The following is a 14,382-nucleotide window of genomic DNA, read 5'->3' as shown; positions in this document are numbered from 1 at the left end:
GGTGGGCTGCGAAATCTCGAGCGAAGGCGAAGTTGCCTGATGAAACACCGGAGCAAAGGCAGGCCAGATTAACAGATTATGGATGAGCTTACCAAGCGCCGAAGCGTGCCAAGATCAATCCTACTGCAACCACCGCTGTCTTTCAGCAACATGAACAAAACAAGGAGAAGGGGACAAGTGACGGCACCCACAAATAACGTTTGACGAACAGCTTGCGGCAAGCTCGATACGACGGTTAGGTTTCACCGCGGTTTTACAAAAAACCCGTTCGGCAGCCTGTGTAACGTGTGTGAAAGACTGTTGCCTAAGCTTAATGAAACACCCTGTGCATACTCTTTGCAAAACTAAGCCAAACACTCCTTTAGCTCGTGACAACTAGGTGTACAAGTGTTAAACCTCAACCATCTTTCTTAGCTGCACCAATTTTTTCAAATGCCTATGGAAGACAGCATTATGCTAACCCTTGATCTGCCATAGACAATCTTGTAAAAAAATGTAGTGCAGCTGAAAAAAGGGCACCTCCATAACTAATTGCACGTACACTTGTGTTGCCGTTGTGCTGATGTGTGTGCGCGCTGGTTTTGGCGAAATACACAGTAAACGTCAAGCTCAGCTTGCTTAATAACTGGATCATGGCAAATGTCACACTTATGAAATACAAATCCAACCCGAATAGCGAGTATGGAATGACAAATCTTAAGTGCCAGGCTTTTCCGTGCCAACAAAATCTTATTATTGCGACGCACATGTTAGTGGAGAACTCCAGACAAAATTTTACTAGCTGGCGCTCGTAACGTACACCCAGTGCGCAATACATAAGCATATTTGTATTTTGTCCTCATCGAAATATGGCTACAGCAGGCGGGAGTTGAAGAAGCAACCTCGTACTTAGCAGCATTATGCAATAGCCACGAAGTTGCAGTGGCGATTTTGTATCAAATATTAGATCAAATAATGATAACTAATCAAGCGCAGATGAATATATATACTAGCAGAAATATTTATTGCGGTATAAGTAGGTACTAAGCGTGCACTCACAAATGCAAAAAACAAAAAAAGACAACAAACAATCTGAGGCAAAAAAGAATATATGGGTTTGACATTATTAAAACCTGGTTGTAAACAAAGTTTTCTAGCTGCTGTGCGAATTGCTTTTCAAAAATGCTAAACGAATAGTTGACGAAATAAGATCAGAATCATTAAAAAAACAATCGGCCGAGCCAATTCCTTTGGTGGACAGTAATGCGTTTGGCATTTAGTTTCTATAACGGCCCAGCGTATTGCCTCTGCCGAAGTTAATTATGCATCAGGCGTGAACTACTTAGGATGCGCTTAGTGCCAGGTTGCATTGCTCTCAACGACAGCCATGTCATAACACAATTTGTGTGCTTTCGTGAACGACTGTAACTAGTTTCTCATACTTGGTCGCAGCGCTCTCTGTAACTGTCAAGCAGTGTTTATCATCAGGCACTGTAGCAGTTGCGCAGTGACATGATTGAAAAAAGAAAGTGGAACAGGAACAGAGCTGTTATTTATAAAGGTTCACGGAGAACCGGAGCATGGCAAATGTCACACTTATGAAATACAAATCCAACCCGAATAGCGAGTATGGAATGACAAATCTTAAGTTCCAGGCTTTTGCAATTGCGATTAACCCACTGATGTTGAGAAGCGTTGAGGTGCTCTAGATCTTCTTTATTCTCGGTAATGCTAACGCAGCTTTCGTCGAATACTAACTGCACCACCATCGACAATCATCATGAAATGAATTAGATTGTGACGACCCTGATGACTCGACAGTTGCTAGGAACATTAATCAAGGGCTTCCTTGCACACTATACTTTACGAATCCGATGTTTCTATACATCGTATCTCTAAATAGGATTTCTATTTACTTATTTGCCGTTTTGTAATAACAATGCCTCTACACCACTTTTATGGAGTAAATTTTAGTGCACTTTTACCCTGAATTGACGCTTCTTGTTATTTCAATACATGTGAAATCGTATGTTAATAACTGAGATTACTCCCAAGTAACTTTTTCTACATGACTGCGTGATTATTCATTGCCTGTGGAGTTATACTGTGTGTACATGCAAGTGTGTTAATTTTGCGACTTTCGTGAGATAAGGTCCAAACTTGAAAAAAAAAAAAATACTTCCTATTTCGCGCACACTGTAACATGCTCGCATGCGTTCAACATATCTCGAGCATTCTGCTGAATGCCTACGAAGTCGGTGAAGTGCAACTGTATTGCAGTCACGGCTGTGCATCTTCTGACGCATATTACGTGGCAAAAGCATACATCTCATTTACACGTTTCATGGACAAGGAGACGGGATCACTTTCCAGTGTATTTAGTGCCCGTCCGCCCAGTGCCTAAAGAAATAAAATTGTCGGAATAACTTTATAAGAGAGGACTCACTTTCGAATTATTTTCGTCAATTGCGCGTCGTTCGTTTTTTCCGTGCCAAGACCTTTACCCTTCCATCCTAGATCCATTTACAGACTGACAGTTGTCTCCAGAATTTGAAGCGTTACTGCCTAGTGCTTCGCTCACTACAATCTTGAATGCACTTTTACTTCTCCCCTCATTTTTTCCTTATTACTAGAAAAGCCGTTAACTGGACCAATATACGTCCCGCTTCGCAGCGCTTTCTTCTCTCAGTATAGAGGTCTTTGTGCTTATGAGGTAGTGTACACTCGATTTCTTAGGTACTCTTTACAGCGCATGGATGATGTTGCGCTTCGCGTTTCTGGTTATTATATCATCGTTTCTCGGCCACCATTGATGAAACCTGGCGCTGCCACCATTATGTGTTCGCTATACGGTATACGTGCACGTTCAGACGACTCTTCGTTGGAAGCAACACGTCGTAAAGAGTTTCCCAGGTTGCGTCTGGGCCACCACGGCTATGAACAAACTGTGCCTACCTCGTTGCTGTGCGGCACGCTCGACCTCTACTTGACCCTTGCCTTTTAACAACTACAGATGTTCATTGTTAAGTAAAGTGCGAAGGGGCAAATACGTCTCAACAAAGGACGCCTGACAATATCGCCTCTACGCGCTTACCTAGCAAGCGCGCAGACTATAACCTAAGATTAGCTCGCCCAGTTAACCATTTTGGCTGCAGATACTGAGCACTACATTGTTTCGCAACACTGCGTTGCTGCATTATCGCTCTAAGTGAATGTCAAATGGATCTCACTTATTACTGCATTATGCGCGACTTAAAAACTTTAGGTTCACAGTTATTATGATATCTCAGTCTGCGCTACACTGAATCGTTGCTCTATGTTTGTGATTTTGATCTTCCTTCCAGTGTTGAGCTATCCGGCGTCGATATCCTGCTGGTATGTAACGAAACAAAATATAAACAAATTTTTGTTTCATTTAAGAATTGCTTGAGCAATAGAAAACTCATTTTGCTGGGGTTAACAAAAAGAGGTGCAAATGTTATGATAGGCCGATTGACTAGTGCACTTTTTCTAGCTGTAAAAACATGGTAATTCACTTTTCCGGTGTTTAATATTCTTCGGTCTTAGGTCATTTAGTCACCTTCTCAACCCATGGCACGACATATTAATAAGCTAAAGATTTATTTGATTGTAAACTATCTCATTCTATAGCAAAACGTCTGAATCACTCGATCCATTTGATATAATCAAGAGTAATATTTCTAAGTAATTTATTGTTGTGTTTCATAAAATAATGCACAGAAAAGTGGTTTTGGCAAAGCAAAATGTGTTTTTGAGTGGTATTTCACGGCAGCTGCAAACGTGATTAAAAACAGTTATCCAAGACAGATAAGCACACTTAAGTAAAAATTCGCAATACTGGATTACTACTTGCAGTCAACGTCTAAAAGTAAATTATTGTACCTGAGCAACCATTTATTAAGAAGATAAGTACCGGCAAATTATTAAAAATATTGCGCAGAAATGTTTCAGTATACGCTTCGTATTCACTATACAGTCTAGTGGAAAAATAAAGCAATGAGAACGCTGCTGTACGTGGAACTCTCAGGTTACAGTATATTCAAAGTATTGTTCTTGCGCTGATTTTGTTTTACACAGCTGTTTTAAACAAAAACGAAATACAAAACATCAATTTCAGGCATCTGAATACACAGATGCCATGACGCTATGATTCTTGCGTAAGCCAAGCACGCGAGACTTTATATCAAGCGTATTCTACTGGGTGTGCCACGTAACCTGAGCCAAACATTAAAAATATGCGAATGCCACGTAGGCGGACAGCACCAAGTTAACGTTGTTTGGCATCACTTAGGGATACGCATTTTTTTTTCATTCCGCCTAATTAGATAATTAGTCTCAATTAGATAATCAACTATTCTAGTATTATAATCAGATAAGAAATATCAACTACAATATTGTAGACGTACAGAAAAATCTCCCGATACAGCTTTCAATTGCTCAATGCGTGCTACATAAGAGAGTTTTTGCGAGCGTGAAGTAACCCCGCCAATGCACGTAAAGTTGCCGCTCGACTGGCCGCTCGCGACTCTGCGCGTGTGCGCGGGCTTCTTTCACTCTAGGAAAAACGCTTTTATGTAGCAGGTGTTGAGCAACTAAAAGCTGCATCAGGAGTTTTTCATGTTGATGTACAACTTTCTCATTGACACTTTTCACATTGTCACAATATTTGAGAAGTTGAAAATTTAATTATGACTAAATAATTAGTGGGAAATAAAATATCAATAAACTGAGTGTCTCCAAGAGAAGGCAAACAACATTACCTTGGTTCTGTCCAGCTAATTGGCATTTTATTGTTTGGGAGCTCAAGACACGTGGGACACCGTGTATAATAGCGTGCATACTACAATAAATCAGCATAAAACATCCTGAAGTACTTCACAGGAAATATGAGTTGGATAAGATATGTTTAGTTGTTACAACTACGAGAGTACAGGACAATTGGACACCGTGCGGTGGTTTAGCTACTATGATGCTACGCTGCTCAGGACGTGGTCGTGGGATTAAATCCCGGCGGCAACGGACACATTACGATGGCGGCGAAATGCAATAACGCCTGTGTCCCATGCATTGGGGGCACTCGAAAGGTCCCCTGATGCTCAGAAATAATCCGTACTCCGCCACAACGGAGTACTTCATAATCAAGTCGCTGTTTCGGCGCGTAAAACCTCAGAATTCATTTATTCGCCGAAGAAATGGAGCACAGGTACAGATCTGTTTAAAAGCCGCACAAAAGTATGCCGCAACATTTGAACCATTCTACCGATTGTACAATTTCTTGCTATTCTTATTGAAATAGTCATTGCAGTTGCCCAAATGTCTAAATATAACCAGTGTCGTAAACATGTTGGAAGAATGTGGGAACGCAATATATTTGCACTTGTAAATAGCATTATGCTTAAGACGTGCACGCAGCCGGACTCTTTTGCGCTTCTCTATGGAGAAATGGCGCCATCTGGCGGTGTTGTCGCACAATCGGGTGCGCGTAAATGAACATATGTTATACAAGATTGCCTGAATATATATTTTCAGATTTTATTTTTATCCGGATTATTTATTTAGGCGTGAATACTACAGTGTCTCTGGAAACAACAGTAATTATCACATGATTTTTGGGTGATGCGTACAGATGTCAATATTGATGCTAAATTTATTCCGCTAGGCAGCGGCAAATTTTAGAGAAGCTTCTCTTTTCTTTTTTCCAAGAGAGGCACATGGCCAGCGCCACACACCAAGTCACCCTAGTTGGACGGAAACACGTTTGTAAATACCCAGTGACCCAAGTTCTCGCCACGAAGGGTTCCGCAAGAACTTTCGATAGCCCAGCAGCCCGATGCTTTCTCTGCCCTTAAGACATTTGAGTACTCCAGCACACAAATTAGCTGAAAGCTCGCGCTTTGATCGGAGACACATGATAGTCGACAAGTCGTCAGACACCGTTATATTCTCTTTACTGCCTCCTCTTAAGCGTCTTGTTGTCTTCTCTTCGTACCTCCAAGCGCTTGTATGCTTACGCAGTCCATGCAGGGGCCGTGTCGAGCAGTGTTCATCTTTTCGTACACGTTGGAAAGGGTCCTCTGTGCTACGTTGAAAAGCACAGAAAAAAAAATTACCTAGCCTTGGGGCACGCTTATGGCCGTGAGACCGTGATTTTGATTTCGTCAGCACATTTAGCGTACTTAACGACTTTCCGGCAGCCAAATATCTATTTTCCTATGTATCTGTGTACCTAACCGTATTGCCGCCTGTCAGGGTTGGCGTCTAACACCACGTGGCGAGTGGTCATTCACCCTACCCCCTTAGCCGGAGCACACGAACGACCTCATCCCCTCCATCTTCTCCTGGCCGGACCCCACGGCGCCGGAGAGGTCATTCACCCTACGCCTGAGCCGGAGCCCACGAGCGACCTCATCCCCTCCACCTTCTCTTGGTCATGGCATCGTGTGTGCTACCTCATCCCCTCCACCTTCTCTTGGCCGGACCCCACGGCGCAGGAGAGGTCATTCATCCTACCCCTGAGCCGGAGCCCACGGGCGACCTCTCTCCGCGCCTGTCACGGGTCATTCGACGGAAGCAAGATCCCGCCCACACTTGTAGAGAGCCTATTTAAGGGGTTCCGAAATGTACTTCTGAGAGACTTCAGACTTGATACTTCATACTTCATGCTTTTCTTATTTTCTTTCAACTACCTTTGAATAAGCCGTGCAAGTTTCGCACTAGCAAATCGTCTCGCCCCCGCTTGGTCGCCATGATCTAGCGGATGCCTGCAGCCCGCCGACAACGCCACGCTACCCAATAAGTAATGTCGGTCGAGCTTCGATAGGCAGGCGCCGCTACTTCTCGGCAGCAGTACGGTACGCTACCCTGGAGTACGCAACAAACTGGCTGGCAGCGATTGGGATACGGAATCCCGGAGACCACAACTTTGACGACAACTACTAGATCATAGCCTCTTCGTCCTGGCAACAACGTTCGGAAGGAAGGTGTCTGAATCATGACTGCATATGGTGAGTGCACGGCTTTTCTTAACTGAGATATCACTTGGCTTTTACGTATTTTTTGGAAAGTACATTGCAGTGATTTTTCTTTAAACCGTTGACGGAAATTTGAGTACGTTAAGGTTTTATAGAGTGAAGGTTTAGCAGCACTAAGGGCAGCCATGAACTTGAAGGCACTAAAGAAGCCGGAATTGTTGAGCTTGGCCAAAGAGTTGGGCTTCCAAATTGCCGAATGAAAGTGAAAGCCGGAGATCATTGACGCAATCGAAGCGACCGGGGCAGACGACGAGGAACTGACGGAATGCCTAGAGGGCATTAAAGAAAGAGACGAAAAAGAGGAGCGCGAACGGACATCACGTGAATCCAAAGAAGAGCGTAAGCGCCTAGAGGTAAAAGAGGAGCGCGAGCTGGCAGCACGTGAGGCCAAAGAAGAGCGCGACCTCGAACTGGAGCGCCTAGAGATTGAGCTTCTGAAAGCACAAAATAGCGAAAGACCTAGCACAAACGCACGTGAAAGCGAGCGCAGAATGACAGACTTGATGGCACCCTACGCAGTAGGAGTGGACATAGGTCTTTTTCTGGTATAGTTTGAGCGCACGTGTGAGAAGGCAAAATTCGCGAGAAACACGTGGCCGCAACGCTTGCTTACGTTACTGCCACGTGAGGTAGCTGATATTATCGCCCGCATGGGTGAAGGAGAAGCATAGGACTTCGACGAAGTCAAAGCAAATCTGCTTAAAAAGTATAGATTATCGGCTGAAGCATTCAGGCGAAAGTTCAGGCAAGTCGAGAAGACCAAAAGTGAATCATGTTCAGATTTTGCATACACCTTGGAGGTAAACCTGAAGAAATGGCTCAGAGAAGAAGGTGCACTCGGCGATGCCGAAAAGACAATGCACTGCGTTGTCTTAGAGCAGTTCTACCGCCGGCTGCCAGTAAACATCTAGCATTGGGTTCAGGATAGGCCAGGCGTAGACACTGTTTCGAGAACGGTCGATCTCGCTGAGGAGTACGTTACTCGCCGTGCGGACGAAGGCAGCGAAGCCCCTAAGGAGGAGATGAATAAATGCAGACACGACAAGCCAAAACGATGGTCAAAGTCGAGTCAGTATAAAACTAAGGAAAGATCAGGTTCAGGGAAAAGCAGTGGCGAGGACAGCGAAGGAGAAAAGGAGTCACCCGAACAGAGGGCAGAAAAGCAAAAGAAAAAGGCTTTCGAGGCCAAGAAACCAGTAGTTTGCTACAACTGTCGGCAAACGGGGCATATCTCCATGGGGTGCAGAAATCCCAAAGTAGTGTTGATCTCACTAAGTAGTAACGCAGAGAATCTGAACTTGCTCGAACCGTACAATCGAGACCTCGTGGTAAACGGCAAACCGCGTAGAGTGCTTCGCGACTCGGCAGCCACAATGGACGTAGTGCATCCGCCGTACGTAGAGGCAGGCCAGTTCACAGGGGAATTGATAAAGGGAAATCAGACATCCACCCGTTCGTAGCAATTGCTACAAAGGAAACCCTTTTGCTACATCCACCCGTTCGTACCGAAACCTTTGTAGCAATTGCTACGAGCGGGTGGATGTCTGATTTTCCCTTTATCAATTACTTCTCTCCACCTTGCGGGTTTCCGCAGAACTACTACGTCATTCACAGGGGAATGTGCTTCGATAAGGCAAGCCGCAGAGGCCTCCAGTGTTTGTCTCCCGGCGGCCAAAATTCGTATTGAAGGCCCTTTCGCAGTACTGGACACTGAAGCCGCCGTCTCGGCACATCTCCCGCCGCAGTACCCATATTTGTTTTCTAACCAATCAGAGGATTTGCTACGACGCAAAGGAATCGGGTTTAGTGAGGGAACAGTGCAAGCCCTAACTCGTTCCAAGTCAGTGCACGAATGTCCAGTGGTGGAGAGAACAGGTTTGACAGCTGATTCGTCAACCAGTACTGAACAGGATAGCCCTATAGGGGATGAGGCGGAAAGTACGCCAGCTAATGAAAAAAACCAGGAAAGCAGCGGAGCCTGAAATGTCGCGAGAGGCAGAATGTAGGAGAAAGTTGTTAAACGTAAGCCCTGCAACAATGATTGCTGAGGAGGAAATGCGTAAAGCACAAAACAATGCTAAGCATTACTATGAAAGAACGGCTCGCACGCGACGCTTCGAAGTTTGGGAAAAGCGAATGATCGAGAAACCCTCGTTGAATAACCAACATGAGGAAATGCCTGTCGACTTTCCAGAGTTACCAGCGGTGACGGAGACAAAAGTCATTGACGAGACCAATGATAAGTTAGTAGAACAGGCGCAGTTGAATCCCATTCAGAGGTCCGAACTGAGGGAACTCGTGTTTGAATTTAAAGACTTATTTTCAGACACACCGGGCAGGACGACTGCGATCGTTCACGATATCGAGTTAACCTCGTCGGACCCTGTTCGTTCGAAAGCTTATCGCGTTTCGCCTCGTCAACGTGAAGTCATGACCGCTGAAATAAACGAGATGTTAGAGCTAGGTGTAATCGAGCCAGGAGAGAGTGATTATACCTCACCTCTTATCTTGGTTGAGGTCCCAGGAAAAGAGCCGCGGCCGTGTATCGACTACCACAGGCTCAATTTAATCCCGAAGGACCAGACTTATCCAATACCGCATATCGAGGAAAGGCTTGAGAAAGCGTCCAGTGCTAATTTCATTTCTGCGCTCGATTTAGTCAGAGGGTATTGGCAGGTTCCGTAGACCGAGAGGGCAAGCAGGCTTGCAGCGTTTATTTCCCCGATGGGAACCTTTCGTCCGAAAGTCCTGAGTTTTGGATTGAAGAATGCGCCATATTGCTTCTCTAGTCTAATGGACCAGGTGCTACGAGGAATGGAGGACTTTGCACTTCCCTATCTCGATGACATAGCTCTTTTTTCTTCATCATGGGCGGACCATATGCAACACCTGCGAACCGTGTTGTGTCGGCTACGAGAGGCCAACTTAACTGTGAAGGCTCCCAAATGCCAATTGGTACGCGCGGAGGTAGCTTATCTAGGTCATGTAATAGGGCAAGGCCATCGTCGGCCTTCCGAGGTTAAACTGACCGCGATAGACAACTTCCCGCAACCACGCACCAAGCGTGACATCAGATCATTCCTTGGTTTGGCGGGTTATTACCAAAGATATATTCCGCGGTATTCCGAGATTGCGAGTCCTTTAACGGATGCTCTCAGAAAAACAAAACCACAAACGGTAAAGTGGGATGACACAAAAGAAAAGGCTTTTAGTATGCTGAAGAACGCACTAACGAGTCAGCCAGCGTTGAACGCGCCCGACTACTCTAAGCCATTCATTCTCCAGTGTGAGGCCAGTGACAGGGGTATGGGGGTGGTGCTTTGTCAAAAGAAAGATGACGAGAACGGAAACCCTGTACTGTACGCCAGTATAAAGCTTTCACTTCGTGAGGCAGCATACAGTGCATCAGAAAAGGAATGCGCCTGCGTAGTTTGGGCGGTACAGAAACTAGCTTGCTATGTCGCTGGTTCAAGATTCACCATAGAGACTGACCACTGTCCCCTCACATGGCTGCAGTCCATGTCTACGAAAAACGGACGTCTTTTGCGCTGGATCTTGGCTCTTCAACAGTACACCTTCGATATTCGCTACAAGAAGGGTTAGCTTAACGGCAATGCCGACGGTTTAAGTCGTTGCCCCTAGAGTATCGAAAGCCTCATGCTGATCCGGGTTTCGGTGGCATATTTTTCGGGCATTCATATGTTTTTCCGAAGTGAAGCCGATTGTTAGCTGATTTTAATAACGACGTCTTAACGCTTTCAAGAAATGGCTGTTTTTAGTGTTAAGGGGGGGGGAGGACGCGCGTAGGAAATGGGAAAGGTGTAGCGGGTTTTCTTTTTTGTTAAAAGCCGGGTGTGTCTTGGGGGAGAGTGGCCTTGCGCTCGCTGCTTTGTAGTTGTGGGTCCGGCACTGTTCTGGGATGGTTGCTTGCCCACGCAGGAGACGGAGACCTGCTTGCAAGACCAATTTCACCGGACCAGACCAAGGAGAAAAGTCACAAGAGCGCCACGAGGACGGATGACCACTCCCCGGAATCTACCTGCTACGAACGAAGGGTTCGTGACCTCTACGGGGAATCCTGATACCGAAACGCCGATCCCTCGTACAGCGGCTGCTGGCCCCTACACGTCGGGATCTTCCTCCCCCGCCGGAGATGCTGTTAGGGTTGGCGTCTGACACCACGTGGCGAGAGGTAATGCACCCTACCACCTGAGCCGGAGCCCACGAGCGACCTCATCCCCTCCACCTTCTCTTGGCCGGACCCCAGGGCGCCGGAGAGGTCATTCACCCTACCCCTGAGCCGGAGCCCACGGGCGACCTCTCTCCGTGCCTATCATGTGTCATTGGACGGAAGCAAGATCCCGCCCACACTTGTAGAGAGCCTATTTAAGATGCTCCGAAATGTACTTTTGAGAGACTTCAGACATGATACTTGATACGTCATGCTTTTCTTATTTTCTTTCAACTACCTTTGAATAAACCGTGCAAGTTTCGCACTAGCAAATTGTCTCGCCCCTGCTTGGTCGCCATGATCTACCGGATGCCTGCAGCCCGCCCGCAACGCCACGCTACCCAGTGAGTAATGTCGGTCGAGCTTCGATAAGCAGGCGCCGCTACTTCTCGGCAGCAGTACGGTACGCTACCCTGGAGTACGCAACACGCCTTCCTGGGTTACTGGGCATTTCGTTGTCGAATGGGTAGTGCATTGGGCTGCTCTTCCAAGAGAACAGCGTGGTAGACCAGCCGTCCGATCAACTCCGGTCACTGAGTACGTGTAAATATGTGCCACCCTTCAAAGGACTTCATTCACGGCCAAAAGCGAGCCTTCTGGGACACCTTTCGTTATGTGTATAGTATGCGATAGGGAGCCCCTGTAATGTAATCTCTAACTTGCGTCCTCGTTGTTAGGTAATAGCTGATGAGGAAGGGCTGGCCCACAAATACCCAGAGCTTATAGTTTGTAGGAAAAAAACGTGACTGCAGAGTTTCAAATAGTTTGCATAAATCAATGAAAACTGAGCCTTCAATATTACCAAACCCTAGGGCACGTTTTATTTTCAAAGTTTACGATGCAATACCTAATTCAGTCACGTAAAATTTACGAAACGAGTATTGTTTGGAATATAGAAGGTTAAATTTGTTACGCTTGCTTGTTAGGCCGTTTACGGTAGTTTTCGAATTATTTTTCTAAACAATGATAACATCCAGATGCGCCGAAATCTTAATCGATTCCCTGTCACCCTTTTTGAGACTAGGATTTAACGTGTTTTATTCTGTCAAGGAGGATGCATGTTTTGAACATGCTGTTAATAACATTCATGATAACAAATTACAACATTAGAATATAATAATTTAATTTGAGAAGATTTTAAGACATCAATACCAAAGCTATTGGCTTGTTATCTAGTGGTAGCATCTTGAGCTTCACTGACGAACAATTTAGGTGCAAGGCTTCCGGTGTTGGGCCGTGCAAGTCTAATGGAATGTTTATGTACCGTTCTTGAAGTACGCGACACTGGAATTATGCTTTTTGCAAGCAGAAAATGAGGCGGATTCACACTCTTGCACGTCGATTCAGGGCAGTCTAGAGGATGTAGGAGATACATGCGCATTGCTACGTTGAAGAACGCTCACGAGAAGTCTATGCGCAAAAAAAGCCACACAGATTTTGCGTATTTAGGTACTTTTTAAAGACACGCGCCTAGGAAAGAGCCCGGAATATCTTAGCCCAAATACCAAAAGGGGACAAAAAAGTTTACTGAAGCCGTTTTCCACCGTTCCTCCGTGTGATATGCCACTCTGCAACATATGCGTCTTCTGCAAATACATGTACGCCGACATTATAGCTACAAAGGTGAACAGCCCTTTTTAGAACGCGCCACCAGAGCTCAGTCGAGCAAGGCAGCTACGTGTAACGTTATTCGCTGGGTTCAAGATAGGTGTCCACTGCCCATGTGCGGCAGAAAGAGCCGGACGCCTGCTCATCAGTTCCTGGTTCCAGTTCCCAACTTGCGCATTCGCTTCCCACCGCCAGGGTCACGCTGCATGCCTATGTGGCTTTAATAATGGATTGCCACGGCGGCGAGTGCAGCACCGTACCGCCGTGTTTCTACGCGTCTAATGAGGCGGCCAGAAAAGCCAGAGCGTGCGATGGCGGTTGACCGCTCGTTTTTGCAGAGCTGGCAATTTCGTCGTTCTATGCAAGATGTGCCATCCGTTGCTGCCAACACACAGCGCAAAAACAGGCGAACCGACAACAACACGGTCGGTGAGGGTGGTGCGTATGCAAAAACACGCGGTCACACGCTGTCTGTCGCGCTTGCTTGCCTGGCCGCCTGGTTACACCTGCAGAATGCGGCGCCACGGCACTGCACTGGTTGCTATGGCAATGTATTTTCGCATAGACAAAAACTGCGGTCTTGCTGGTTTTAGAGTCTTTCAACAGGTCGCCTATTTGAGTGTTTATGACTCCTACAAGAAATATATTCTTTTAGAACTTCCGCGTTATGTTCTTACATCTATTACAAACTATAAACTTTACTGTACTGCAGTGGCCACTCTTGTAATACACTTTGTTGAAATGCTTTCCGCAGTGAAATTTTCGTTAAACTCAAATTAGTAACAACAGATTTATTTATTTAGTATTAGTTTCATTTACAAGCCTGATGGCACTAGAGAAAGGAGTTGTTCATAAATAACAAAGACATATATCTCCCACTGTAAAGTTGCACATACCGTGTTGTTCACGGCCGTTTGGAAGCTTGCATTGTCCGGAATAACGGAGATGGAAAAGAGCAGGTGGTTGTATTGATGATTTGCTCTCGTTGTATAAGCATGATGGCACAGCTTTGTACGACAAATGGTAAACGATTTGTAAGGCTATGATCGTAGCGCGACGATTTCATGATGGACGTATTATACTTTGCTCATTTATAATGGGGTTTCAATGATAAATTTGACGCAAAAAACACAATTTTGCACATTGGGACGACATGAGAGTTCATGTTGACTGAGGTTTCATAGGCGTAACGCCTGCGTAAAGAAAACAATTAGACGACATAAAACGAGAATCACGCTTATGAACGTTTTGAATGAGTTGAATTAGAGTACTTCGACAAGGCTTCCGCATTGCCGACGATTGGCATTGCGACTTACATAGTTGAAGTGTGCTTTCCATGTGAGGTTAGAAGTTGATATCACATGGCAGGTGGCTGTAGGGGATATCTGAGTCTAGTCTGGTACCACTGATGATATAAGGGAGTGCATTTCTGTTCGTGTTCATACTACGAGATACATGCGTATATTTAAATTTTGTTAACATTGAGATTCATGTTCCAGCTTTTGCACTACG

Source organism: Dermacentor variabilis, chromosome 8 (genome assembly GCF_050947875.1).
Source record: "Dermacentor variabilis isolate Ectoservices chromosome 8, ASM5094787v1, whole genome shotgun sequence".
Lineage (NCBI taxonomy): Eukaryota > Metazoa > Arthropoda > Arachnida > Ixodida > Ixodidae > Dermacentor > Dermacentor variabilis.
Note: the sequence above shows the minus strand (reverse complement) of the source record.